The 27,436-nt window shown below is 37.0% G+C and overlaps 1 protein-coding gene across 3 annotated transcripts in view; it reads right to left on the bottom strand.

The window, feature by feature from the left end:
* The window catches only part of KCNIP4 (potassium voltage-gated channel interacting protein 4), a 434,674-nt gene that overhangs the window by 288,939 nt on the left and 118,299 nt on the right, over nucleotides 1-27,436 (bottom strand). The window lies entirely within an intron of this gene.

Genomic DNA, 27,436 nt, shown 5'->3' with positions numbered 1-27,436 from the left:
ACAAGGACGGTCAGATAAACAGAATGATTTCTACATAAGAGCAATTCCTTGTGGAAGAGATAGGGAGAGAGAGAGAGAGATTTAGACAACAAAGTACCTTCCACGAAAATACCGAATAACAGGCTTAAACTCTGCTACCTGGAAATTTTAACTGCTCTAACCACTAAAAGTTAAATTTTTCACTGTGATCTTTTAAACCATGTTTAAAAGACAATGAAGTCCTTATTCTATGTATCATATACTTAATTATGGAATTCATATCCTCATGATGTTGTGAGGTCAAAACTCTGATGAGGCCAAAAAATCCTGTCAAAACAAAAAGTGCTAAGAAAACAAGTTAGACAGATGAATGGGTTATCTCTCCTATACTTTCCATGATTGGTCAAGAGAGAGATTTTGTTGGATGCATTGTCTGACACAAGACAGCTGTTACATTCTCATTCCATTATATTATCTTTTTAAAATAATTTTCATCTTCATTGCCCTATCATGATATTTATTCTGCAAGTAGCTATAAGTCAACAGTATTGGTTTGGTTGATATCCTTAGTATATTCTCTTCTTGGGCTAAATAGACTTTCTTCCCTGATTTAAAAAGCAAGAGTCACAACAAAAAAAAATACCTAAAAAACAAACAAAAAACCCAAAAGCCCCAGAATAAAACACAGAAGTACAAATCAGTATTTCTGAAATGCTGTTCTGACCTTCACCCCTTTCACTGTAAGTCCTCCTTTTCTCCTTAACACTTTTCTCTGAACATTCTTCTTCACTTGAAAATCATTGAGCCACAAAATTTAAGTGACAGCTATCCTCCATTAGAAGGTGAACTCTATTTAAAAACTGCTCTCTATTGAAAAGTACCATTTCATATAAGAATGAGATGCTTGGATTAACATTGCAAATTTTAGAAACATGATTACTGTATTATTATCATTTAAGGATTTTCATTTTACAGCCAAATTTTTTTATAACAAAGCCATTTCTTCATTTTACACTAACATTTTGCCTACTGACTTAGAACTATACATCTGACTACTGTGGAATGAAAGTAGCATAAAAAAGAGTCTGCTTAGAAAGAGAAATTACCATATTCATGACTTTCTAGATAAACTTTTCAGAAAGCAGTAGGAGATAGAATTTGAACTAGAAGAAGTTATGGTCAAATTTCCTGATTAAAGAGATATTTCCTTAAAATAGCAGAGCTTGTTAAAAGTATAAAGGAAAAGTTGCTTAAAAGCAATGAAAACAAGTTACAGTTCCAATAGTTCTAAGACCCACACACAACAACGTTAGATCACAGAGAGATGATGTATTTTGCATGTGCAAATCCAGTCCATTTAAAGTCAGTAAGAAAGGAATAAAGGAGAAATATGTGCGTTAGAAAAGCAAAGTAGATAATGAAGGGCAATTTCCCAAGGACATGAAACTAATCATTAAAAAGATAGTTTAAATACGAGACTGTTGAAGTAACAGGGTGTAAACCAAGCCATTAAAGAATACAGGCTGCTCAGCTTTCTGAAGCACCACTTCATTACCCTTCTTTTTGTTTCGCTCTGAAAGCATCTCTACCATGAAAGCTGAAGAAAAAAATATCCTAGAGCTATTTCACAAGATACTGAGATATTTAATTATGCTATGACTTAAACATCCATTTATATTCTGAATTGCTAAGTTTTTGTACAATGAGGTAATTAGGAGAACACCTCTGTGTACTTGCATCACATTTTTTAAAGTCACTTCTTCGATGCCTTGAAAGAAACAGGTAGAATAAAAAAGCCTATCCTTCTTCAGTCTGAAATGCTCTTTATAACAAAAAAGAATTCAAGGACTAAAATCTCAAATGATCCTCTATTAATGATTACAGTAGAGACTCTAAATCCCATTATCAAAATTACTTTTGTTTTAACAGCCCAAGTCGCACCACTTATCTCTCCAGACCGGTTTAGCTATCCACAGGTGAAAAATAGAGTACATTTAGTCTCCTTGGACTACAAACACTGCTGGAAATGAAACAAATGTATATTAGGGATTAGATGATAAAAGAAGGGGTCTGCACTAGAGCACTGTTAGCGAGGCACTGACCTTAAGCTCATACACACACTCTCATTTGTAGGTACAAAAGTTTCACTACTTCAAAACAAATATCTGAAGTTTGGGTGAATTTATTCCTGCCAGGTCAGTCACTCATTATTATTCCTTAATATCTTAAGATTGTCCAGTATTAAGCTTCTTTTCTGTTGGTCAGGTTTATTAAAATATAGCACGTAATGAAATATTTGTATTACATTATTTTAATTAATTTGTAGTATACTATGATCATTGTTATCTCATTTTCTTAATCAGTTCTTTGGATCACTTTTCTTTCTGGATCTGGTTACTTGAACTTTACTGATTCGCAGTTCGTGACTGGGGTTCACAGAAGGCTGGTGGTATTTAGACATTTAAGAAGCAACAGCACTTTTAAACATTCTTGCTTATACCTTCTGTAAATGCATTTAGTGGCCCACGCATTTATCTGCTTTATCGGGGGGGGGGGGGGGGGGGAGGGAATCATCCATGTAGACTAAGATCACTTGAAACAGGATAAGGTAGAGAACTACAGAATTCTGGGGCATCTATGCTTATGCTTAAATCTCCATGCAGTGATTTAATATCTGTGGGTAGCAGATCCTTATTACTTCAGTAAACATGCAATAGTGAAAATTACTTTGCTAATTCATTCCATATCAGATTCGTGCTTTTTGCTGTTGAGAATATCAACATAGAATGAATAGAAAAGTGAACGGGGACAGATCAGTGTCTGAATATTTGTATTTTGTAAAAACTGAAACTGATAAACCACCTTTAAAAGGGTGCCAGTCATCTTAGAGAATGACTCAACTCACTGAACAAGCTTATTCGTTTAACAACTAAAGCAGACATTCTCTCAAGTGAAATTTATGTACTGTGTCTACAGCCCATTTTCAATTTATTTTATATCTAGTGCATTACACTCTGTTACCACACTTGCTGACGTTAATATAAACCTATGGAGTGAATCAAGTTTTATAATTATCCTTTTCCAAGCCTGATTTTCAGGTGAAACCTAAAGCCTTTATATAAAGTGAAAATTTTACTTTTGCAGAAACTTTGCCTCAGAATCTATTCCTTAAACCAGCACAGATCCCTCAGATTTTCCGAATGTGTGATTACACTTCTAGTGTTTGCTCACGATATTTCTGTCACTATAATGGTGTAAGAGTCTCTCTCCTTGACTTGTGACCTCTGAGGATTCACAAAAGATGAAAGCAGTTTCATAGCTCAATCTAAAGACTGTTATATACATTAATTACCTTTCTACTGGCACTGTTCCCTGTGTTTTCCTCAGCAAACTCAACAACTCATGAAGCATACCTTAAAGCTTAAGGCAAATGAAATGTTAAAATGCTAAAAAGCACAATAAAATAATAGAGGTAATTTTAGCAAGACAAAACTACTACTGAGACAGTGACTAGCTGTTGACAGAATCCAAATTTAGAGAAAATATCTCTCCCTCCAGGAATGTGCATCCATCTGTCCAGAATATCTAATTCCTTCCTGCTGAGCCACTTGTACAATGGTCAGGTGCCCTGAGGTAGGGAAGTACTCCAGCCTTCCCACAAAATCCTCTTTGTGCACATGGGAACAGAGACATCCCCTGCCAAACAGTAAGGCATATAAAGTCAAAAATTTCCTGAACTGGGCACATTAGTACCCTTCGACTGATGGAGGAAAAGTGGTTTGCCAGGCTTGGGTAGAGACATCCCAACAGACCCCAGCACAAATATGGCTCCCAAGGTGGTGCTCAAGGTGTGCTCATCAAGCTGCTGTTGACAACGTGGTCTGGAGGAGGGATGGGCACTGCCGCTTGTGTGCCTTTTCTCTTCTCCTCAGCTGAGCCCAGAACACTTGCCACCCAAGGAACTGTATTCAAACCTTCGTTCATCCTTTCAAAGCTTTGCCATAGATGTTAACCAACAAGAGGAAAACCTGCTTCTCCTATTTGGGCACCTACTCTGAACGGCACTACATATTCAGAAGTAATCTTAGGCATCTATAAATGGTCACGCTGGCATTATAAAGCAATAAATATAGCACGCTTAGAGTAGAAAATATCCACAGCATTAGTCAAATCTGTGTATGTCCTATGAAACAGTGCTTTTAGGTTCTTGCATCTCCTTGAATAAGAGCCAGGGAGGGAAGCACAGGAGATGAGTCCTAGTGCAATAAGACAACTTTTGCATTCCTTTGGAAGCAAAATAGGTTTTGCTCAAATTAAGAAAGGCCAGACTGTCTTCCACTATAAGGAGAATAGAGGGGTCTCAGGGCGAAAAATTAAGCAAGTCCAGAACACCTGAAACTGGAAAGCAGCTACAAAGGCTTAAGTACTCCTCCAAAAGAAAAGTGAAGGCTCACACAAGGCCTGAATCAGGATTACACCTTGTCTTGAGAGAAACAGCAAGTCAGAAGAACGAGGGCAACAGATACCCTGTTAACGCTAAAAAAGGAAAACCTCCTTCTCCTGTGTGGGCACGCACTTACACTCTTAGTGCAAGCAGGTTAAGCACAGTTGCTCTTCCTTGCTCATCCGTAACTTGTCTCTCTGTACTTTACTGTTACCTGAAACAACTTTAGGTGGGTTTAACAAATCATGCACGTATCTCTAAGCGGGACTGTGTGGCACCTTTGCAAACACTTCCCCCCAGCACACGCTCTGCTCTGGCAGAGGGACATTGTCATGGGGTTTGGTATGAGTCGCAGCCCAGGCAGGAAGCCCAAGCAGGAGCATCAGGTTACTTTTGGTGGCATTGTCATTTGGTAAGATTTCAGGGTAAACATTTGAAGACTAAACCATAAAGAAAGTACCAGAACTGCTTGTTGAGAAGAAAAGATACTTAGCTGCTGTGAAAATTTTTCTGAGACCATTATGCAGTTCATACTAATAAAGTCCCTACTTAACAACTAAGATCCAATACCAGGCAGATTTTTACCTGGTCAAAACGTGAAAGACAGACAAAATATTGCAGGTTGACTACCTTTACATTGTTCTAGGCTGTTAGGATGTTTTTTCCTTGACATACTGAATTGGAAACTAAGGATCAGACTCATAAGCTGCCTCATTTAACCAATGCATAATTAGCAATGATAATTAATTTGCATAATGAGATAATGGAAGTTTCTTAGCATAGTTTAAAATTATATTTCCCATTCAAATTTTAAAGAAATATATTTAGTGGTTAGTACATAGGACATACCAAAACGTTACATACATTCAAATGATTTATCCTGCCTCATTTATTATACAGCCTACTCAAAAAGCATCCTCTCTGTCCCACGATGATAGTTATTTATGTATATATTTGGAAATACTATATAAACACTTACTGTTTCCCTTCAAGAAATCCCCAAAGAGGGAGAAAAGGGCTTTCGTTTTTGGCATTTCATCTACATTTCAAAATTTGCAAATATAATTATGGTAAACAAAAAGCCATACGCCCAACAAGAACAGCTGTGAAGGAAAATTTTTAACTGTATAAAGTTTGGTTTTGTATTTTGAACCTTAAAGTAATTAGAACCCTGCTAGCCTAAGCAAAAAGCAAGCCTTTTCTGGTGTGCACATATATAGAACACGTGTTTCAGTAGGCTTTTCTCAATATGTATGACACTTCGCTGCACACTGTCACTGCGGAGAGGATGGAAGAACAAACAACAGATGACAGATGTTAGTCTCATCAGCTAACGCACTAGTGGCAGACAGATAGATAGCAGATAGACATGATCACACTATGAGAATCTACACACAACAGTACATTATGTCAATTCATTTAATTCAAAACACAGAGTAGGATCACCCTGATGTAATCATGCAATCATTTTCAGCCCGTGTAATATATTAGTTATCTCCTGTTAGCTTCTTTTCGTCCTCAACCATACAGTAGCAGTCAGTTAGAAAAACTAAATTTGTGCCAACAAATTTAATGCATTGGGTACTCATATGCTGGCATGGAACAACCCATGCCTCTGTTAGCAAATTCTCCTGTCCTCCAAAGCTGCAAGAAAATTGCCTTTTGAGAACAATCCCTGAAAAGTTTTAACTCCTGAATGATGCCCAGGAATTGCAGGGGATAAATAGCACATGCCACAAGCTTTCCAGTGACCACCTACGGTACCAGTACAGATGATTTAAGTCTCAGTGCCTGGAACGTTCCTGGGTACTGTTCAGTACACAAATTTAGTAGCAGGGAAGTAATACTGGGAAAGTCTTATGCTTTGAAACAAACTCTTTATTTTGTTGTGTTACAGTGCCTAAATATGCTAGTTGAGCTGTGGCCATGCACCACACCACGGCCTTTGGTGAGTGAGCGTCCTTCACTCAGCAGAAGTGTAGAAAACACTGGGAGACAGCTGATTACCATTTCAGTGATAGCATCTTTCACAGCATTGTAATGCTATAAAAAAAATCAAAAATAGGACCATCAGGAACAGAAAAACCACAAGAACATTCATGATTATTGCCACTAATGGTTAAAGTTCGCTGACTGTGTTTGATGCCGTACCTATCACTGTTTCTTGCAGATAAGATATGCAGTAGAACAACCACAAACCCTTCTGTGTCTGTCTATATTCATACCTGTAAATCTACAGAAGCAAACTCTTTATCTAGAATAATATGAATCAGAACATAGAAAAGATGGATGATTCATTTTGTTAAACAAACACACAAGAAACTCACTGCGGAAAGCAATAGGCCCAGTGGGGATGGACACTTAACAGTAGCAACTCATTGACTGCAGATCCAATAAAAGGAGGAAGGCAATATTTTTATTGGTATCCCAAAAATGCCAGATTCAAGAGGACTAATTTAGCTTAAGCAACAGGTCATGAAAATCATCTTTGAGTCATAAGCCTGGCAAGTCACACAGCACTTCAGTAAAAGTATCCCTTTCTTTTTTTCTAATCTATTTTTAACAACATCCTTTTGATATTCCAGCTTCTTCAGTTTAGCTATTAATCTCAAAGTAAAAGTTTGTCAGCAGCTTTTTGAAAATTGAAGTACATTACCATCCACCAAACTTCTCTTCTCTTTCCTGGCAGTGATATCTTCAAAGTATGGCAGAAGTTGAGTTAACCATGTCCTCCCCTGACTGAAATCATGCAGGTTATCCTTAATCAACCCATGCTTTTCTGTATAAAATGATTCAGATGGTTCACATACAGTACAACAATTTTCAGTAAGCATTACTAGCTCAAAACAAGCTCAATTTAATAGTAACATAAAATTGTTGTGATTTTAGATAGCTGACGGACAATTTTAATTTTCTTTGGTGGTTTCAGTCCAACTATTAAAGAGCAGCAGAAAAATCAACACCATCCCCCTCCCTTTGGCGCTATTCCCACTAGGCAAACAAAAATTAACAAGATGTGAAATGATACTTCATTAATCCAGTTTCTTAGCAGACATGTGATTGAAATAATGGCATTGCTCATTCCAGTTTTCAAATCCAAGGCCTCGAAGCTGTGGCAGAGCGTTCCTGTCTGTTGTATACTGATTTCCCAACTGCCCCCACTCCCACCCAAGAGTTCCATGTTTCTGCTTCAAAACATAAATGTTAGCTACCTAAGAATTTCAGTTATTTCTATTACTGATCCTCAGTATCAGTTGATACAAGTTACATAAATGAAGTCTTTCAGTTCTAACCAATTTAGAGCAATTCTAAACTCTGGGTGTAACTCAAGAGATTCTTATTCATTTTATTGCGCTGACAAAAGTGAAATGGTTCTGGCTCTCTTACTCCCTTTTACAGCCTGGAATTCTGTTCTGGCAATCACAGAGTATCAGCCCTAAAAAACTGCTACACTTTCATAACAATGTTTTGAGCCAGTTTTAACTTTGCTGCATCCAGTGAAGCTGCATAAAATGTTATCTTGCCTGCAAAACCTAAGGACACATTTAGACTATAAATTCCTGCTTGCCAAAAAATGGTGCTATAACATGGTCATACTCCAGCAGCTAGTACCTGCTTCTTTTTTGCATTGTAGATGAGCTGCAACTTTTTGTGCGTGTGTCTCTCTTGAGTAATGAACTTTAATAACAAGTCTGGCTCAGTGAATATGTCTCAAAGTGCAAATAAAACCGTCTGATCTTAAAACCACACTTGGGTTCTTTCTAAAAAGAGGAAACTGTTGGAAGTACCTCTGTGGCAAAGAGTGCACAGACAGGTTTTTTTTCCATTTGGAGACTTTTTTTTTTTTTTTTTACATTAAATATGCTTCAGTTTGGTGTTTTCCACCTGTTTCTTTGTATGCTTCCATTAAAAATCTCAGAGGATATCTGCAAAACTGAATCTGTTCAAGACATAAGCCAGAAGATTTCCTGAGCTGAAAAAGATTTGCTAGGATTTTAAAATGATTTTTGTGAGCCAAAACTGAGTTTAAAAAAGGAGGAGATGCACATTTTGACAATGAACTTAGGACGGTGGCCCAGGGACCATGTGGGTATGACACTAGTGTTACGTTACGTGCACTACCACAGAAATCTAAAAGAAAACACAATGAACAGAGAGGTACACTGCACAGCATTAGATTAAGTGAAAATGAATGTCTTACAGAGGTTTTATAGTTAAATGTATGATCAAATTTCTAGAGATAATAACTGTACTTAAAACCCTGGATTATACATATTTCACTGGTTTGTAGATGTAGACCAATGTAAGCATAGAATGGGCAATGAGGTATAGATATTAGGGCATACTTCAGCTGTTAAATGAAGATATCCAGCAAAAAGTATCACCTATGAATGAAGAAAATATAATTGTTTTCTATATATCTTCCTTCAGGAAAAGTGGTACAGAGTTCTTAGTGGAGAAAAAAAATGGGGAAGCCTTAATTCTGTCTATATGTTTTGATTCCTCACTGCCTAACATTCACACTCACATTTTTCTCTCTGTAAACACACATACAAGGTCCAAGTTCATGGCAGTTTTTGTACGTGGCTTCTTGTCTACTGCATTGATTTAATTTTCAGACTTTAATTAAAATTATTCCTTCGGTTCAGTAAATGCAATAATCTAATCTAGTTCGTCTGAACTGATTTTGTAAATTGAAAATGTCGCTGAGAATCGTGTAACACTCGACACGCTGGAAAATAAATACAATGACAATTGAAATATTTGAAAATTGAAGAATAAATTATATCTGAATAACACTTCAAATGTTTTGCAAAACCTGCCCCCTTCACTTGCTGTAAAAACAATAACTTTATTCTAAAACATTGGTAGATTCCCTTTCACATTCAGATAGCATTAGAAACAATTTCATGCATCAAGATTATCTTGCATTTCCTATTAAGTCTGAGGTGTACAAAGCATGTAGAGCTATATTAGGCCAATCCAAACACACTTCCAAGTTGCAGATAAAAACCGAAATTTTCCCTCCATAACAAAGATATATGATTGCATTGCTCTGCCCAAGAGCTAAACCCACTGTTTCCACAAAGAAAAAATTCTGAAGAACTCAAATACTACACATGTAAATTCGTCTACTAATAAAATAACTTAATAGAACCGGGGGGAGGGAGTATCCAGTAAAATGCACTTTGCCCACTGCAGTTCCTGAAGAGCTTAGTGTGAAATCGCCTAAATCCAGATCCATATTGTGCATTCTGGTACCAGAAGATCATCAATAGAGCATTTTATTAAAAATTGTTATCTGACCAAATGGACTAACATCTAAACCAAAACTACCTTGACAACCTGTGGATTTATTGCAGGAATGATCATAAAACTGCAGCACACCGAGAGCATTAACTTAAAAGGTATTGACTTCTAAAGAATTAACCCACTATTTTGAAAACATATCCTTCAAGGACATTTGCTATCCTTTCTTAGACACACCTGGGAGTGTCACTCAAGCGTATTGTTTTCATGGTTGATAAAATGCCGCCTGCACATTTCCTATTGACAGAAAGCATCGCTTGCTTAAAAGTGAGACATTAACTACACAAACATTTCTTCTGTATCTTAAAGAAAAGCTTGTTCTACACCACAGTCAAAGGGTTGAACGGAACGCATCCAAAACGAAAGCCTAGGACAAATACATAAGAATGAAACAGGAAAAAAAAAATTGTCAGATGGAATATTTTTTTTCTAAATCTTGGCTGCAGATGACTTTGCTAATATAAATTTGAATGTGATCAAGAATTTTCTATGAAGACAAAAATTAACCAGAGGCATTTGTTTGCTGTGGATCTAAAAATATTATTTTATATATGCCTACTGGGATCAGTGAGGAAACTGATTCTGAAGTGAACCTCCCTGTCCTGGACTTCACAGTCCCTAATAGGATGAAAATATGTACCAGCAGACACTGCTGCGTGATGAAACAGTTTATCAGTAGGAGAAATAATCTCTGATAAAGTAGATAATAAAAAGAATTTTCTATATGAAACAATATATGCTGATTTTATTAATTTTGTATAAGCTGTCAAATGAAATTTATTTATTGAAGAAAACATACAATGTTCAAACTTCTTACCTATTTATCCATTTCCTGAAAATTTTTCCGGTGTGGTCCTCTTTATGCAATTAAATTTTTATACTAGATGAATTGAACAATTTCCTGTAATATTTTCTACCAGTAACTCTTATAAAAATAATAAATCTAATCTGATATTTCAACTCTAAAATAAACCCACAGTAAATCACGATTACATCTTAGGCTGTTAGACTGCTTCCTAAAATCTAAATCTAAGGCTTAAAGGAAAAAAAAAAACATATTTTTAGTCTAAAAAAAAAAAAAACTCAACAGGCACTTGTCCTTATCAGTTTCAGCCTGTGTTGTATTCTTTGCTGCTGTTGCTTTCTCTCTCTTTCACCACCCCTAGCTTCTTTTACCCTCTGAAAACTCTTTGTCCATTTAATTCTCTCCCTAATCCCCTCAACCTCCTCCTCCCTTGCCAGAAAATCAGCTCAGCTGAGTCAACCGTAACACGTATTTGCGACACTGGGAAGTGCACGTGGACCAGCTTTCCACAAGAAATATTCCAAGATGTTTAGGAGATGTCGCACTCAGGAGGAACCTTGGACACTTAAGTGTCCTTTCTTAGTCCCCACTGAGAGGTTGCTGCAAGTCCTCCCAGGGCTTAACAGGACATAGCAAATATGGTAGGCGTCATTATGCTGAAATGACTAACTGCAGCAAAAGGACATTTGACATTTTAAATCACACTGACCACTTGACAGACAGGGAAGAACAATTCTTGGTCTGAGAGGTCTTCAAGTCCTGTCCTGAAACACCTACTCTTTCAACTAAATAAGGAAAGCAGGAAAACTAAGTGCAAAGCTGGAAGCCAAGAGGATAGCAGAGGAGAAAGTATCCTCTGTGCTTTTAACCACTAGAGAGCAGTGATAGCATGCTCCCCCCCACCCCCAAATCCCTAGAAAGGCGGAGAGACGTCATCGGATCCCTTGCCTTTGTGGAAAGGCAAAGGGGCTGCAACAAATGCTGCTTGCCTTTCCAGAAGGTTGAATTCTTCATCTTTTGACCTGCTCAACAGAGATCAGTCTTGAGTCTTGAATACTAATTTGTATCTGAGACAGTTGCAAAACTTTCTGTATAAAGAGTACAAAGATTTGCCTACAGCAACCAAGCAGCCTACTTTCTGAAAATTTTCAGGTATTAATGGGACATATGCATATATCACAGAAACTCTTAGATATCTCCAGCCTCTTAGAAACCAGTTGCAAATTTTGCCCGTTGTTTAACTCCTATGAGATTGGCGGAATGATTAAGGATGATAGATCTGAAATTTCAAGGGAAACACTATGCCTACATTGAAGAGAAAAACAAACAAACAAAAAAACACAGATGCCAAGTGATCTGCTCGTGGAAATCAGCTCTCACAGGGTGAAAACCTGGCCATAGTGAAATCAGTGGGAATAGTGCCGTTGCCTCATACCTGTAGATGTAGCCCTAAATATTACTCATAGCCACGCATCCCAAGGTCTATGAAATGTTAAATGCTGTGTGAAGTGACTGAAATCCTCACAGGATTTAAAAATGTAATCATTAATGCTATTATCTTACTCTTGCTAGACTGGGATAATCCTCAGTGACACTTGCAACTTCCATAAACAAAAAATATCCTTCTGCTTTGAAAAATAAGTCCATTCATGCAAGACTAATCTACATTTCCCAATCAAAATTGGCTCAAGGGGATTTTGCAGTTTTCTTCTTTTGCAAGCATTCATTTAGCAGATGTTGTCATTTCTAGCTCCTGTGAAGTGATTCTTATCCTAACTTGGGCATTGTTACAGTGTTTCTGTTCCTCTTAACAGATCTGTCTGTGAGTTCTCGGGAAGAGAAATCACTATTGCTGCCAAACCAGCTGTTAAATGTGAGAAAGGAATTCAAGAAGTCATTCCACAGAATAGTTTCTGTTACAGCATCTGGGCTTGATTAGCCTGCCATCAAATTTTACAGATGCAGAACGTTCAACATAAAAAATGTCATATCCATCTAAACAGATATAGAGACATGCACAAACACCCCTCAATGCAGCATGGCCGAGACTCAGAAGTAATCCTGCAAGCGGATAAATAAGACAGAAGATTTTTAATTAAGTCAGACAAGATTAATGTACTGTTTGAAATAACTGCTGAGTAATTAATAGACCTGATCTTACATTTTAGGAAAGAGATTACCATGGACTGCCAAAAAAGGGCTCAGAAAAATTTATGTTAAAAGTCACTGACACTGAAGAATTTTGCAGCTTTTCAATTTTTGAATAAATAATGTTTTCTGCTCCATGGAACACAGTAATCTTTCCCGTGAAGCTGAAAGAAGGGGATGCATTTTGTAGCTCTTGTCAGCTAATCAATTAAATACCAGCAAGACCAAAACATCACTTCAGTTGATCCTCAGGTTTCTTTTTCCTTATCAATTAAACCAAACTTCTGCAAGGGGAAAATGAGAAGGCTAGCTCTCCCATGTTTTCTTAGAAAAATGCTAGAAAGGACAACATTCTGCAGCGGTTTAAGGAAGAGTTTTGTTTTGCGAGGTGTGCTCCCCTCGAGCCCTCCCTCCCTTCAGTCTCAGCTGAAGGGGGAAGGGAGCGCATTCAGAAGCACTGTATTGTCAACAGGTCAAGCCAAAATTGATGCATGACAAAAATAGACACGAGATTCCCACCCTCACCTGAAAATCTGAAAAATGAAAGCATAAGGCAACATTTTTCAGATTTTCAAAGAGAGATCAAGAAAAACGTGCTGAAATTCCTTTGGCCGTGTCCATAAAATTAAGGGGAAAAAAAGGTAGATTGCCTTTTTACAGACATAAAAATGCTATTATACTTGTCTGAGATGTGTTAGTACACCCAGACTTACGTGTACTTTGGTCTCACACGTTCTGAGAGCAAAAAGCCTGCCACACCAAATTTGCTAGCACAATGATGGTGAACCATAGCAGTAACTCCAGCCAAAATTGTAAATCTGTCACCAACAAGCTGCAAGTTTGTCTCCCTCCCTTTTCAAACAGAGAAAAGTAAAGTTGCCTGCAGAGCAACTGTCTGTAAAACCCAAAGTTATTTCTAGTTTTCATATGCCGAGTGGCAGTGATATATGCAACAAAGAGGAAAACTTAGAGCCAAAATATATAGCCTTTTTTGCAGTACCATATATGATGCATATAGTTTCAAAACAGCTAGCCAAGTTCAAGAGGAAAACAATATTTAAAATAACTCACTCAAAACCAAAAATCTATGGCTAACATAAATATAAAATGCATATAGCCTGATATTTACACCCTATTATTTCATTTAACTTCTTTAAGGATAGACATAAACAAGTGAAGATGGTTATTCTAATTTGACACTACTGTCTCATATAGTATAGTAGGTGGCAATACAAGGTCCAAGCGAATGAAATGTTGGACGGCTACTTTCTGACATTATTCCGTTTCACCAGTAAAATTAGAATCCTTAAAAGGGAAAGAAAAAAAAATCAAACTTCATTACAAAAATATCTTCCGAATAGACAAGCTATAGCTATATAGAGATAGCCTAAGTACAGATTAACTATGCCTGACTGAGTTATAGCAATTTCTGTAAAACCATTTTACAGGGCTTTGCATATCTATTGCTTTAACAGGAATTTTTTTCTCCTAAAAGGATATCTTTCAGTTGCTCTGACAGGTTTATCCTGATGATATATAGTCCCGCTGCCCTATTTTGCATTATACAAAAGAGACTGTAGAAGAAAATTTAAACGAGTGAAAACAGTGTTAACGAATATTACTGATTCATTCATTCACTCTACTTTATGGTATATATTTTAAAATAAATGTCTTCTCTGCGGAGAAGAATGCAGGGACATAAGAAGAAAACTTAATTTTCCTTTAAAGAATAATTAAGAGAAAAGAGAAATTTAGATGAGGCTGAAAATTAAAGACCATCTTCATATGGCTGCAGTTAGGAAGATGGAATCACCCGCTCTGTGTCCCTCATCAAGGAAGCCATGGATGGTGACAAGAGGAAGGAAGACTGGGTGCGTAAAATAAAGATCTTCCCCTAGAAGCAGCTTCTTTCTCCAACACCTAAGATACAGGGTTTTACCTCAACAGAACTCAGCGCTTGGGAGATCCACAAATAACAGCAGGCAGCTCTGCGGAGAAGGGGCATCCCTGAGGCTGCTCCCACCTCCGGCAGAGCTCGCCCAGGACCAGGCTTGCAGGCTGCTCGGGGCTGGGCACGGGACAAGGCCACGGCCAAGTGCCAGAGCCTCGGCATCCCCTCGGGAAAGCTGCATCCATCAGCACCGAGCCCTCCCTGCTGCAGGGGAAAAAAGGAACACCAGCCTGTGAAGAACGCCCTGCAGTATGCAAAGATAAGGAAGGCTGGAGGAGAACTCGATTTCTAGCAACTCTTGACTTTAAAGCCAAACTTTACTATTAAACCAATCTGGAACCGGGTCACGGAGATAAAATAATCTTGTACCCCTGAAAAACTAGCAACTGCCCCAGGAAATCTGGGTATTGCTTCCAGTTTTCCTTATTGCTTGCTGAATTCTTCCCTTCCAAGAAACTGGTAAAATCTGTTTACCTACTTATCGAGGATGTATGAAGAAGCTTAATTTATTCAGAAAGTTTAAATGGTATACTCATTCTTAAGACACACCATTTGTTACTGTAAGTATACAGAAATAAAAATTCTGGTTATGAAGATTTGTGAAAATGTAAATTAATATTATACTTATGAGAGGCAAAGGCAAAATATTTTATTTTCTAATTAATAGTATACACAACATCCACTGAGTAGCCAGACTAGACAGCAACCCAAGAACACAGCAGTAGAAGTACTAAAAACAAAACGATATACCCCAGCGTCTGTTCCTACATGATTCTTTCATTCTCAAAAATCAGTTCATAAAGTGATGCAGCGCAGTAAATCAGCTGAGACTGACAGTCTTTCAAAAAAAAAAAAACAAACCTAAAACCAATCACAGTGTTACAACCAATGCTCTATGAATGTATTAATATTTAGCTCTTGTCTCCCTGTTTAACACACCCAGTCTTCCCATGTACTCCTTGACATCACTCTCCGGATGGCACTTTTCTTCAGATAAGATCCATTTTTATAACTAAAGGGCAGGCACACAATTTTCTGTTTTCCTTAATCTTAATAAATCTTCATTCTCCTATATGTTCCTTCAGAACAGTCTAATGAAAATTCATAGGACATCTGCTCTTTGATAACTAGAACAATTTCTACATCAGAAAACTTTGGTTTTCTACTTAAAAAATAGTGCAACTAGCTCACTCTATTTAGAGATTCTCTGAAGAAGTATTCTCAGTCACTGGCTTTCTTGTGCCTTTTCCTTTTAAAGATCTTATTAGCCTAGTTGTTTCCTATGCTTCTAAAAATCTGTTGTCCTTTTCTGTCTCTCCAAAACAAGGCATAGATCCTTCTTGCACAGTTCTCTGATGTTTTTCAGACCAACCTGAAGAGCCATCTGTTCTCCTTGGCATAAGATTCCATAAGATAATTATTTCACCTTAAAAGAAATACTATTTAATTCCAAACCTTGAGCTTCAGGCCCTCTTCCTATTTTTTCTTCAGATTTTTTAAACATGTCCCATTCATCACCTGTCAGATTTGTAAGTTTTACCTTATGACTTACTGTAATTTACTTGTATTAGCCTTGTATTTGTATGTTGTGGCTGAAATAGATTGTGACGTATTTTGTCGCGCACATGCTCAAACAGGAAATAGTTGTCTGGAGTATTTATAAACTTGTTTCTCCAAAGGAAGCCAGCTTTTTCTTAAAATATAGAAGAAATTATGTTTTCTGGATTTTATTTAAATTCTTCCAGATATTTTCCTGCAGCTTATACTCTCTCTTTCTCTAGTTCTCAAATGAGGAACGCAGTAGTAGCACTGGAAGGATAGTTAAAAATAAAAAAACTACAGGAATAGGCAAGTTCAATATCAAAAGTAATCTCAACTTCTTATTGAGTCAGTTATATAAAGACAACAAAATCTTACACTAAGTGTTATAAAACTCTTGAGGAAGTAGAAAAATTGATTGTCACAGCACTAAGAAATATTATAATACAAGAAAACTATATTTTTTTCTTATATTGGCTACAACAGAAAGTTGAACCAAGTGTCAGTGTCTCGAATCATTATTCTATGCCTGTTTCTAACACAACTGTGCTTGGATGACTCACACAGCGTGAATGAATTCTGTGCCAGTCACTTCAAAAATGTGCTATGTGCTAGTACCAGCATTATAGCAGTGATGGTCAAAGTTGGGCCTATTCATAAACTATGCCAGAAAGGTGTAATCACCAGCAGATGAAATGAAGTTTCCTTGCAGCATGGTTGATTAGTGTAGACATCAGCTTAGGAAGAGTAAGTAGGCAAATGGCAACGGTTCTTAAGGAAGCAAATTTTTAGCGGGGAGGGAAGCATGTAAGTGAAGCAAAAGTTTGGAAAAGCAACGGTAACGTCTATGTGGAAGGGTGTGCTAATTCAGGTTGTTCTTTTAGTGATGGACAGCTAGCATTCTGGGAACAGATGTACACTATATATATATATATATATATATATCACTGTACAGAAATAATCACAATATCTACATAATTAACTGAATGCTTCCAAGGCAGCCCTCCCTCATTAACAGCAACATTCTCTGTGGACTTCATATAGGAGACACCTTGACAAATTAAGGTATCCGCTTTCTGAAAAGCATACACTTAGGTTAAAGCAAGTAACATTAGAACTACTTAAAGGTCTAATTTAGCAGACACTGAAAAATTACGGCATAAATTGTGAAACAAATTGAGAATTATTCTAGAGTTTCCCAGGGATTTCCTTTATCCAAGAAGCTCTTTTAAACACCAAGGAACTAGTGATTTTGGAATTTATAGTAGATTTCTCACTTTGATTGTTCATTCCTTAGGATTTCAAATCAGTTAAAGGAGAAATCCATGCAAGATATATCAATATTTTAGGTAATATTTTATTATTAAGATCTTAAGTTAAATAATGAGACAATTAATTAAACAATAAGTCTTTATTTGTCCCAGCTCTTATTTTTTCCCTAAAATACTACAGCCTTATACGATGATAGAACTCCTATTGTACCACTGTCTTGATATGATATGATCCTGTGCTGTTTTAACTTGCGGGTGGGGGGAAGAAAAGTCATTCTATTGGACAAGGGCGCTAACATTTCTGGAGATACTAGAACTAAAGAGCTTTTTTTGTCGCTGAAGTACAGACAACAGCTTTTTGACACAAACAGGAATAAATCTCTTCTTGCATTTTAATCACATTCAAAACACAATCTGACACCTTGTCTGAGTTGCTGTTTAATTTATAGGATTTCTTTATTCCTAGGAGCCTGTAGAAACACCTAGTCTACACAGTCATAAGTGTGCTGCTTTTCCAGAACAAAAGTTAGCATTTATTCTAGGAAATTTTCAAACAAACAAAAATATGACACAAGAAGAATGTCCTGTTTCAGGTGACAGTAGGAATGAGGCTCTGTATTGTACTCTTTTTAAACTACGTAAATTTTATCAAGCAGCTTCCAATCCAGCAAATTTTTATTTTGTTCTGCCTTCATGGCTTTCATGTAGATTTCCGTCTGCTCTTTGCATGACAGGATGGCCACTGCCAAGGCACTTTTATTGACCTTTCCACTTTGAAAGCTGCTAGAAGCACTAATGCATTCTATTTTGCTTTTTATCAACACTGAGAAGCAAGCTCCTTCACCCAGATCTCAGAGGAGTAATCGACCTCAATTAAAAACTGGCAAAAAGCCCAAGCCTGTTGACTTTCAAAGCATTCACAAAAAGACCAGCTGTCTACATCAGGCTTTTGAGAAAGCTAAATGAGGATGGCATGTAAATCAAGGGGCAGGAAAAAGCAGGGCCACCAATCTTTAAGAAAGTCTATATGACCAGCTGTGAGAATCTTCTGCAGAGCTCGAGATTACAGATGCTTAAAACCCCCCCAGGAAGAAGCCATTGTTAGACTGCTTGGCTCTGAGTGATTTCCAGGTAGCTTTGAGTATCAAAAGGGAAATTAATGAAAAAAAAAAAATAAGAAGCAATGTAGTGTAAGTTCTCTTGAGAAAGAGACAAGAGCTGCAGAATGTTTAAAAACAGGTTTTTTTTTTTTCTAAAAGCACAAAGAATAGAGTCTTAAGGAATAATGACAACAGTTGATCCCAAAAAACAGATGGTCACTCTAGTTTCAAGTTAGCTCACCATGAGGGCTGAGCTAACATTTTATAGAAGAACAACAAATAGTGCCATGCAGATAAAAGAAGAGTATAGATAAGTTACAAATCTTTCTGTACCTCTTCTAAATCCAAAGAGTTAATTTAATAAAATTTGAGGGATTAAAATTCTGGACAAGTTAGAGAATTGTGACTTAGGATAAAAAAAAAGACTAGTGAGAGACCCAAATAACCTTTTCTCCAAGATAAAGAGTGCCTTCATTCAAAATGAAGCTGACAGAATGAAAACACTCTTTGCATGGCAAATGAGTGCTGAAAAAAAAAAAAATAAGTCCATGTATGCTCACCATGAAGTCAAAAAAGCAACAGACAAAAAAGTAATAAAATTAGCAAATACAGTAAGATACCATGACACTGCATACATTTGATGTTTCACACTGCATTTTTATTCTTGTGTCCACCATGTCCCAAATCTTATCTATTATGTCCCAAATTGCTTCTTTAATTCAGAATGATCATTTGCAAGATGATAACAACAGGGTCATGGCACGATTGTTATGCCATCCTGAACTACTGACTAGGCCATCGCCCTGAAGAGCAAAGAGCATATTTATTCATGTTAAGTGGTCAGAGTTACACAAGCCAAGAGGAGCAAAAAGGAAGTTACAAACAATGAGGAGTCAAGAGATGAAACTCGTGGTTTGTGGGGACTAGCTGAGGAATAGATGAACTTAATATATGATTAATGAGCTGGAAAAAAAGTAGCTATTACTATATTAAAAAGCAAAGTCAACCTTTTTTTCAGTCAAGTAACTGCTCACATTGTTGCAACAAGAGACCAAAAGCATACAAAAGGGAGGAAGAGCATTTAAAGTAATAGAGAGCTCTCAAACAAATATAGCAGAGAGCTGCTGAAGCTAACCCACCCTGAAGCAGGGAATTGAATCCTTCATTTCTATTTAAAACTCAGAAAACCAAACAAGGAAACTATGTTGAAACAGAACAATTTCTATAAAGACAGACATTTCTGGAGTGAAAGCAGATTAATATCTTTCTACAGTACCCCCAATACCTCATCAGTGTCTTGCAAGTCCATTAGGAAAATAAATTACTTGACTATACTCAGAAATTTCTTTTTCAATTTATTTTTTGAAAAAAGTGTTCTAATTCTTAACTGAGTAATTCCCAGGGGCTGGAGAACTGCACAGAGAATAAAAGCTTTTTAATGATATAGATGGCACCAAAACTTGCACAAATGGAATACATATTTATTTTTAAGATATTTAATAAATATCTCAAAAAATAAGAACCAGCTACAGATTTCCCCTGGAACAGTGAATATAGAACTGTATTATCTCAGGAGCAGAGAAATCTGAAGATACATATATTTGCAGCTATTTTTTTTTTCCTTCTATTAGCTTACTTAGAACAGCATTACACAAGGAAATGCAATACATATTGGAATAAAACCTTAATAAAGAGAGAAATTTGTGAGATAATTAAAAAAATCACAGTCCTAAGGTATTCTGAGAGTAAGTATCTAAAACATTCCATGGCTTATAACATGCATTAAAATATACTCTCTGAAGATTTTCCCTTGCTTGAATTTTATTAAACTCCTTGGATTTTTTTTTTCCAGTAAATATTTAGTGATGGTGGAAAAAAAATAGGATAAAAAAATTACTTTAAGTTGAGAACAAAAAAGGAAAATTAAGTTTTTCACCATTCTCTACCACAGAACTACTTTTTTCTATTATAGAAATAGAGTTTCTGGGAACAAACCCTTGTGCATCACAGGAGACATCACACAGAAAAAGGATCACCACTTCTGACAGCTTACTTGCCTTGTGGATCAGTAATTGACATCCATTTTGGGGTCTATTCTTTGTTTTTTGGAAACACTTCTCTGACTTGGTGCATACTAATTAGACATTTGAGAGCAAAAGCAACCTGTCGTTTTAATGCCACTCCACAGCCTGACATGGGGAAAAATATATACATACATATATACACAACAGAAACTAGGGCCAGAAACATCTGTTCCTAAGAAAGCAGAGAAACAACAAAAATAAAAAAGAATGTATGGCCTTTGTGGGCAAAATATATCCCCCTGGAATTGTTTTTTCTTACCACAGTTTTATACCACATACCTATAGGTAGGAAAACATCAAAATGCTGGTCTTGAGCAAGGGCCCATGTATTTCATTATTTCCTTCATACCTATAGTGTAAAAGCATCTTTCCTCTCTGTAATCCCACTCTGCATTGTAACAGTTGCTGGAATATGAGCAACATTTGTGGCAGAGTGAAAACCAAAGGAGCATTCACAGGCGTTAGTGTGAGAATTAGGTGCTCTTTTATAGTAATACACTAAAAGAAAAGAAAGTTAACCCCTAGTTCACCATCAGTTCTACAGGTCACTAGTTAAAATCTTATCAGAAGAACAGAATTCTTCACACTTTTCTATTTTTCTTGCAATTAATTTTTCAAATTATGATGCCAAATAATGGAATCATTCAAAATACAATATTAAAAAAGATACCAAACTGTCAAAAATAATCTTCTAAAATCCATGACCAAAAGGTAAGTTTAAAAAGTGAACTCACTTGTAGGACATATAAAGCCCTTTCAGATTTCTTCTTACATGGTTTTTCATTTACATAATACTTGCACAGTACAGACTGAAACAAATTAAACGTAATAAACATCCATCCGCAACTCAGGATGTTTGATTTAATTCAGTCTGTTGTGTAAATGCAAAATGAGGCGTTTACTTCAGCAGCTGGTACGGTTCAATGCCTAGAAATTTTTCCCAGTCTGACATGGAATTTAAGCACACAGAATTTCCAAAAGCTACTGCTGTCAGCCCAGGAAGGGACAGGGAAGGAAACATAAAATCTATAACAAATTCCTTAATCCCACAGCTTGAGAGAGACATCAAGCCATTTAGTTCCACTAGGACCAAAGGGCCAAAGCGCAGGCTGTTAGGCAGCAGTTTTGTAAATGTTTTCTTGAACTTCAGAAGAATGTAGGCACTTGAGTCCCAATTAAGTTATTCATGGGCCCAAACGACTCTAAGTCCCGAAACTGGTGGTGGAACAAAAACCTCCAGGCAGAGCTCTGCATTCTAACTGGTCACCTGTGCTATGTTTTAAAACAGGACTCTTTGTTTGAAAACTAGCTCTTCAGGATTCCCAGCAGCATCCATGGAAGAAGTCTTTGCACAGCATTCTTGTGCCTTCTAAAGTATCAGCCCAAAAGGTGCATATTTTCTTCATGCTGCATTTGCAAGAAATTCACAGTGGCTTACATAGACACACTCTGCCTTGGTAAGATTATTAATATCATCTTACTCAAGTAGAAAACAAAGACAAAAAACATTAAAAGGGGAGGGGAAAAAAACTCTTGAAAATGCCGTACTAAGTAAATGAGTGGCCCACAGCTGACTGTATGAAGAAAGTAATCTCTGGAAGGGCAGGTCTCATGGCCCTGGTCCCCCTTCAGGATTGTGTGAAAACCCCTTGAACTGCATTCACTACTTTAACAAGATATCCAATCTTAAATGCCTTAGTTTCTCTCTGTTCTGTCTTAACTGCAACTCTGGGCAGCAAAACAAAAAAAAAATTATCAAAGAGGATTTACAGATAAGGAAAAAGACAACGATAAGAAATGGGGTAGGAACAACAGGTCAGATACCATAGCACAGGAAGGTTACAATGGAGCAAGTACCAGGTGTCAAGGCTGAAGCTCCTCATGTTCAACACATTCATAAGTGTTCTGAAAAAGAGGATGAATAATGCAGGTGACAACCCTTGCTTATGATATTCATTCTTCAGTAAAGTGAAGGTTTAGTGCAAGAATTGCAGAAGTACCATGTGGAACTGCATGAAGAAATGATGAAAGATAGCAGGTAGATGAGAAAAAATAGATAAACTTCACATGAGGCAGGTAGGAAAAACAATTTTAACTTGTACAATGTGGGACTGGACTCATTGCTGACTGTAACTGCAGAAAAAGTATATCTTAGTGTTAAAATATACGTTTCTCAGAAAACATTGATTAATCAGCACTTAAAAAGAAAAAGCCACCAAAAAGTTAAGAATGGTTACAAAGGAATAAAGAATTGAAGGGTAAATATCCAGCATTGTTTAAACACAGGTTTTTGTGCATTTTACATACTACATACTGGTTTCCCAACATTAAAAAGAACTTAGTAGAAAACAGCATGAGACAAAGCACTTCGTGTAAAACAGAGGTAGCTTCCCACACTGAAGTAACCAGCATAAACACCAAGAAAAATCATTTGGAACCTTAATATATATTAATTTTGCCAGTTCACACCTGTACCACTGAAAAAAAGACAAGATAAGTGGTGCTTAAATGGATAGAGACAATTCAGCAATTCAACGCTGACCAGCGATTAGCCTTCTCACTAACAGACTTTAGCACTGCTTCTTACAGCATATCAAATCTGCAGAGCAGTAAGGGCCAAAAGGCAGACAGAATGAAAATCCTCCATCATGTTTCAAAACATAACACAAAGAGAAACACGAAGCATGACATATTAATGACAGATTCCACCACTCATCGTCATTTCCATGACCTCCAAGCACAACTATATGTTTCTGAGGTTTTTTTCCTTCAAATCTAGCCCCTCAGCTAGAGTTCAGCTTTAGATCTTGCTAAAGACTCGACATTACACAGCCCCACTAAGACCTACCAGATCCATAGGTGTTCAGTGATCCGAATTTCATACTTCTGATTCATTATGCTGGAGTCGTTTCTGTCTCTTATCCTCTGTCTTGTCACACTTTAAAGTTGGCCAATGCCTTTTGACACCTCCGGGCAGATATACAGCCCCAGTGTTCATCTCTCCTGCTTTACTAAATCTATTCTTGTGGAATGCCTCATTTCCAGGTATAGCTTTTGGTGTTATTTTTAAGCAGCTGTGTTGCACCAGGAAAGGTGTTTCACTCTTTCAATTAGCCAACAGCTCTGTGCTTCCCAGCTAAGGCATGAAGACCTCATGTCTTCGGCCTGCCTTTGCTGTCTACCACAATGATCGGTGCTATATTCCACCAATGAGTTCTAATAGGAACAAACCCAGTTTTCTACAATGATCCACATATTTCCTCTGCACACAGTAGCGTAATGCAGAAAAGGAAGGACTCAAGCTCTGCTATGTGTCTTCTAAAGGCTTTTTCTCAGGAGGACATGGAGATCACAAACAAGAAGCTGATAAGCTATTCTGCCCTTTCACAAAAAAATATGATTTTGCAGAACTGACAGCCTAGGAGATTGCTCTTTGGGAAATCTGTAATACACAATCCATATTGACATGGCATGGAGTTGTGCCAGTTCCCATCACAGGAATCACGTGGGAGCAAGACCTCAGATGAAAACTTCCTCTCAATGTTTCGTATAAAAAAACAACTTTGGGACTCTAGGACTGATATTTGATGGAGACTAACCAATTTTTTTTTTTTTAACCAGTAGTACAGAACGCAACTTAAAATATCGAATTTCTAGGAAAGAGTACTGTCGTTAAAAAAAAAATCTCTGGAACAAATTCATTTTTCTTCATACATTCATGCAGCAGGACAGTACATAGTTATCATATGGGTAAACTGCAACACAGAAAATCTAAATGTACTCAAATCTAAATTTGCTCACTTAGATGAACAACAGCACAGCTTAATGGGCATGCTTAAAGTTATATTTAAATAAATGTCCTTATTATATTGAAGTAAACAATGAAATTTCTAGATATAACATTTTCTCGGCTCTGTTATTCTATGCTATTTTCCTTCTCCTCTTATAGGCAAACTATACCTGGTATGACACAAGACAAATTCTTACTCATACTCTTTAAATTAAGAAAAAGCACACGGCAATCTGCCTACTCACAGTGCCAGGAAGAATATTTAGGAGAATTCTATCACTTTAAGGCCAGTTTCCTTCTTTATGAAAATGAAGGTTTTTGCTATGTACCATGACTACATTGATAAAGACATTTCAGCAGATTAGTCACAAAAGCACTGCCCCTACATTGTCTCAAAAGGGTGACATTTCAATTACTGACATAGTATGATATTGCACAGACAACAGGTAAGTAATTTAATAGATCAGTCCAGAACTTCCTGTAAGCAATACAAACAATTCAATTAGCTTCTCACAATAGACTACAGTGGTTATTTGATGAGCTCCGAGCCCCTTCGCCTGGTAATTCTTCACAGGGGCAGGAATGCTCCGCTGTCTCCGTTCACATCCATCAGCATTAACGTTTCAGAACTCGGCGAATGCGGACACCGAGTACATGAGGGCACCCAGAGCCACGCGTGTGCACGGTGAGGATGTTAACTGCGATGAAATTTCCCAAATCAGAAGTTCAGGATAATGGATGTGTCAAACTGAACCGGAGTGGTGATCAGCAGCCAACCTCAGCACTTCAGTCTTCCCTAACCTAGATCTGAATTACTAGTCTAACTCTGAGTACAGTAACAGTGTCTGTACGATTAACTGTTCATTGAGGTTATAGCTATTAAACAATAGTCATTCTTTCAACATATTATTAGATATGTAAACGTGACCAGAATTTGAAAAAAACACTTTTCACCATCTTAAGTAGTCTACATGCATACCAATACATGCAATAGCACAAAAACATGTCAGTATAACAGGTTAAGAAATACAGTAGTCAGTTTTTGAAGGAATATTTCTACACTGTATTTCAGAAAAAAATCATCTTAACTGTCCCCATTTTTAAAGCTGCAAGACTGAAGAGATGATGCCATCCTGTGTCCTAACTATTTTCTTCTTTTTTCTAACATAGGTGTATCAATGTTGGTGCACACATGTGCATTTTTATATTAGTGTAACCCGTATTTCTCCTCCATCTTCTCTCTTCACTCTCACTTTCTTATGTATTAAATGTTTAAATGTTGTACTTCAGTCAGGCTTTCTTAAGTCTTATTTTATATTTTCCCTTCTCTTTGGCATTAATTTGCATGCAGTTTTCTTTGTCTGCATGTTTAAAAAGTTTTTAACTAGTTAAAGAAATTTAAAATCCTTTTGCCCTCACTAAAAAGCCTTGCCACCTCTTAAGGGCTCCTGAGAAGCTGAGCACACAGGCTACTCAGGACAGTTAAATATTAATCAGTAAGGTGGAACAGTTAAAATTAATTTAGTCTCTGTAGAGACCCTCTTATTCAGAATTAAAACAGACTTTGTTTGGTTTAACTTCCTTGAGAAATGAATTATGTTAAATTAAGGTAAGGTCACTTCACTTCTGATCCTTCTGAAACATAGCAGCTTTACTTAATTTGAAGGAAACCTCCACCTCAAGACAATTTCTTAAATTTCTCTTGTTATCATGCCCTCCTCACCCCTCACCCCGAATGATAATAGAGTTAAATTTATAAAAGTTTTGTTAGATTGCTATACAGTAATTCAAGAGCAGGTTATTACTGGTAGTTAATATCTGTTAGTCTGGACACTTATTTTTGGGTAACCGACTGAATGAATATAATCATTAGACTCACAGCAATTAAACTAACTTCACATATATACTCTACAGAAAGTTCGGTAGTTTTCACTTCCAACCCAGTTTCCAAAGACATTGCTGCCACTAACATGGCTAGAGCACTGATCATAGCTGGCACAAGAAATGCTTGGATATTAATGCATTTAAAATTTGACTGAACATTAAAAATACACATACTTTGAAAACACCTTTAAGCAAGCAGAGACCATCACAACGTGTTACTGAGAAACAGAATAGCGACCATATTACTACGCTATTGCACATTAACAGGTGATTGTCAGCACAACATAGCATGAAAGTTGGCTGTCGCTTGGCCACAAAGCACTGTTACGGTTTGATCAGTTCCAGCATTTCTACTTGGCTCCATCTTAGCCAATCATACAGAATAACCAGTTAAAAACCGAAGTGATGTTAGCACGTTAGTTCAGTGCCCACGTATTTTCAAGGTGATGCCATCAACATTTTCAAGATTGCCTATTCACTGTATGACAGTTCAATGCCTTGATGAGAAATCCCTGTTTACGTACCGGAGCTCCAGAAGAGCTCTGTGTTACCTCAAAGTCGCAACTAAAAGCAGGAAACAGCATTTATCTTTTGGAAAAGTCACTAATTTCACTTGAAATCCTTTCAGTTTCCAGACATGATAAAAAACAAGCAATCCTTCTTTTCTCCATTTCCCCAAACATGCAAGTAAACAAAAATAACACAGAAAGAGGGAAGGATAATATATTCTAGAAATGTTATTTTAAGGTTAGAGCTAATGTGAAGCCTAACAAACCCAAGGCATTAATGAAGCACATGCAATGACACCTATAATCAGATTGTATAAGATTTTCAGAAAAGTGTTTTGTTTGATTTCATATTCAGTTTAAAATTGCATACAAACTATATCTGTTGTAGACTTTGTTGGGGGAGGCATGGGGAGAGGAGGAAGGGACTCAGGAGACAGAATTCAGTCAAGAATACTTTTTAGGGACGAAGCAGAGGTCACAATGATTAAACTGAAACGCTCTAAGATCCTCTGAAGCAGCTATGGTATCCTAATCACAGGGACGTTTCTTTCAATATAAAAACACAAGAATGGCTGTGTTGGTTCATACTAAGGGTCCATCTAAGCACAATATCCTATCTGCA

This window comes from Struthio camelus, chromosome 4, assembly GCF_040807025.1.
Source record: "Struthio camelus isolate bStrCam1 chromosome 4, bStrCam1.hap1, whole genome shotgun sequence".
Lineage (NCBI taxonomy): Eukaryota > Metazoa > Chordata > Aves > Struthioniformes > Struthionidae > Struthio > Struthio camelus.
Note: the sequence above shows the minus strand (reverse complement) of the source record. Positions and strands in the feature narration are given on the sequence as shown.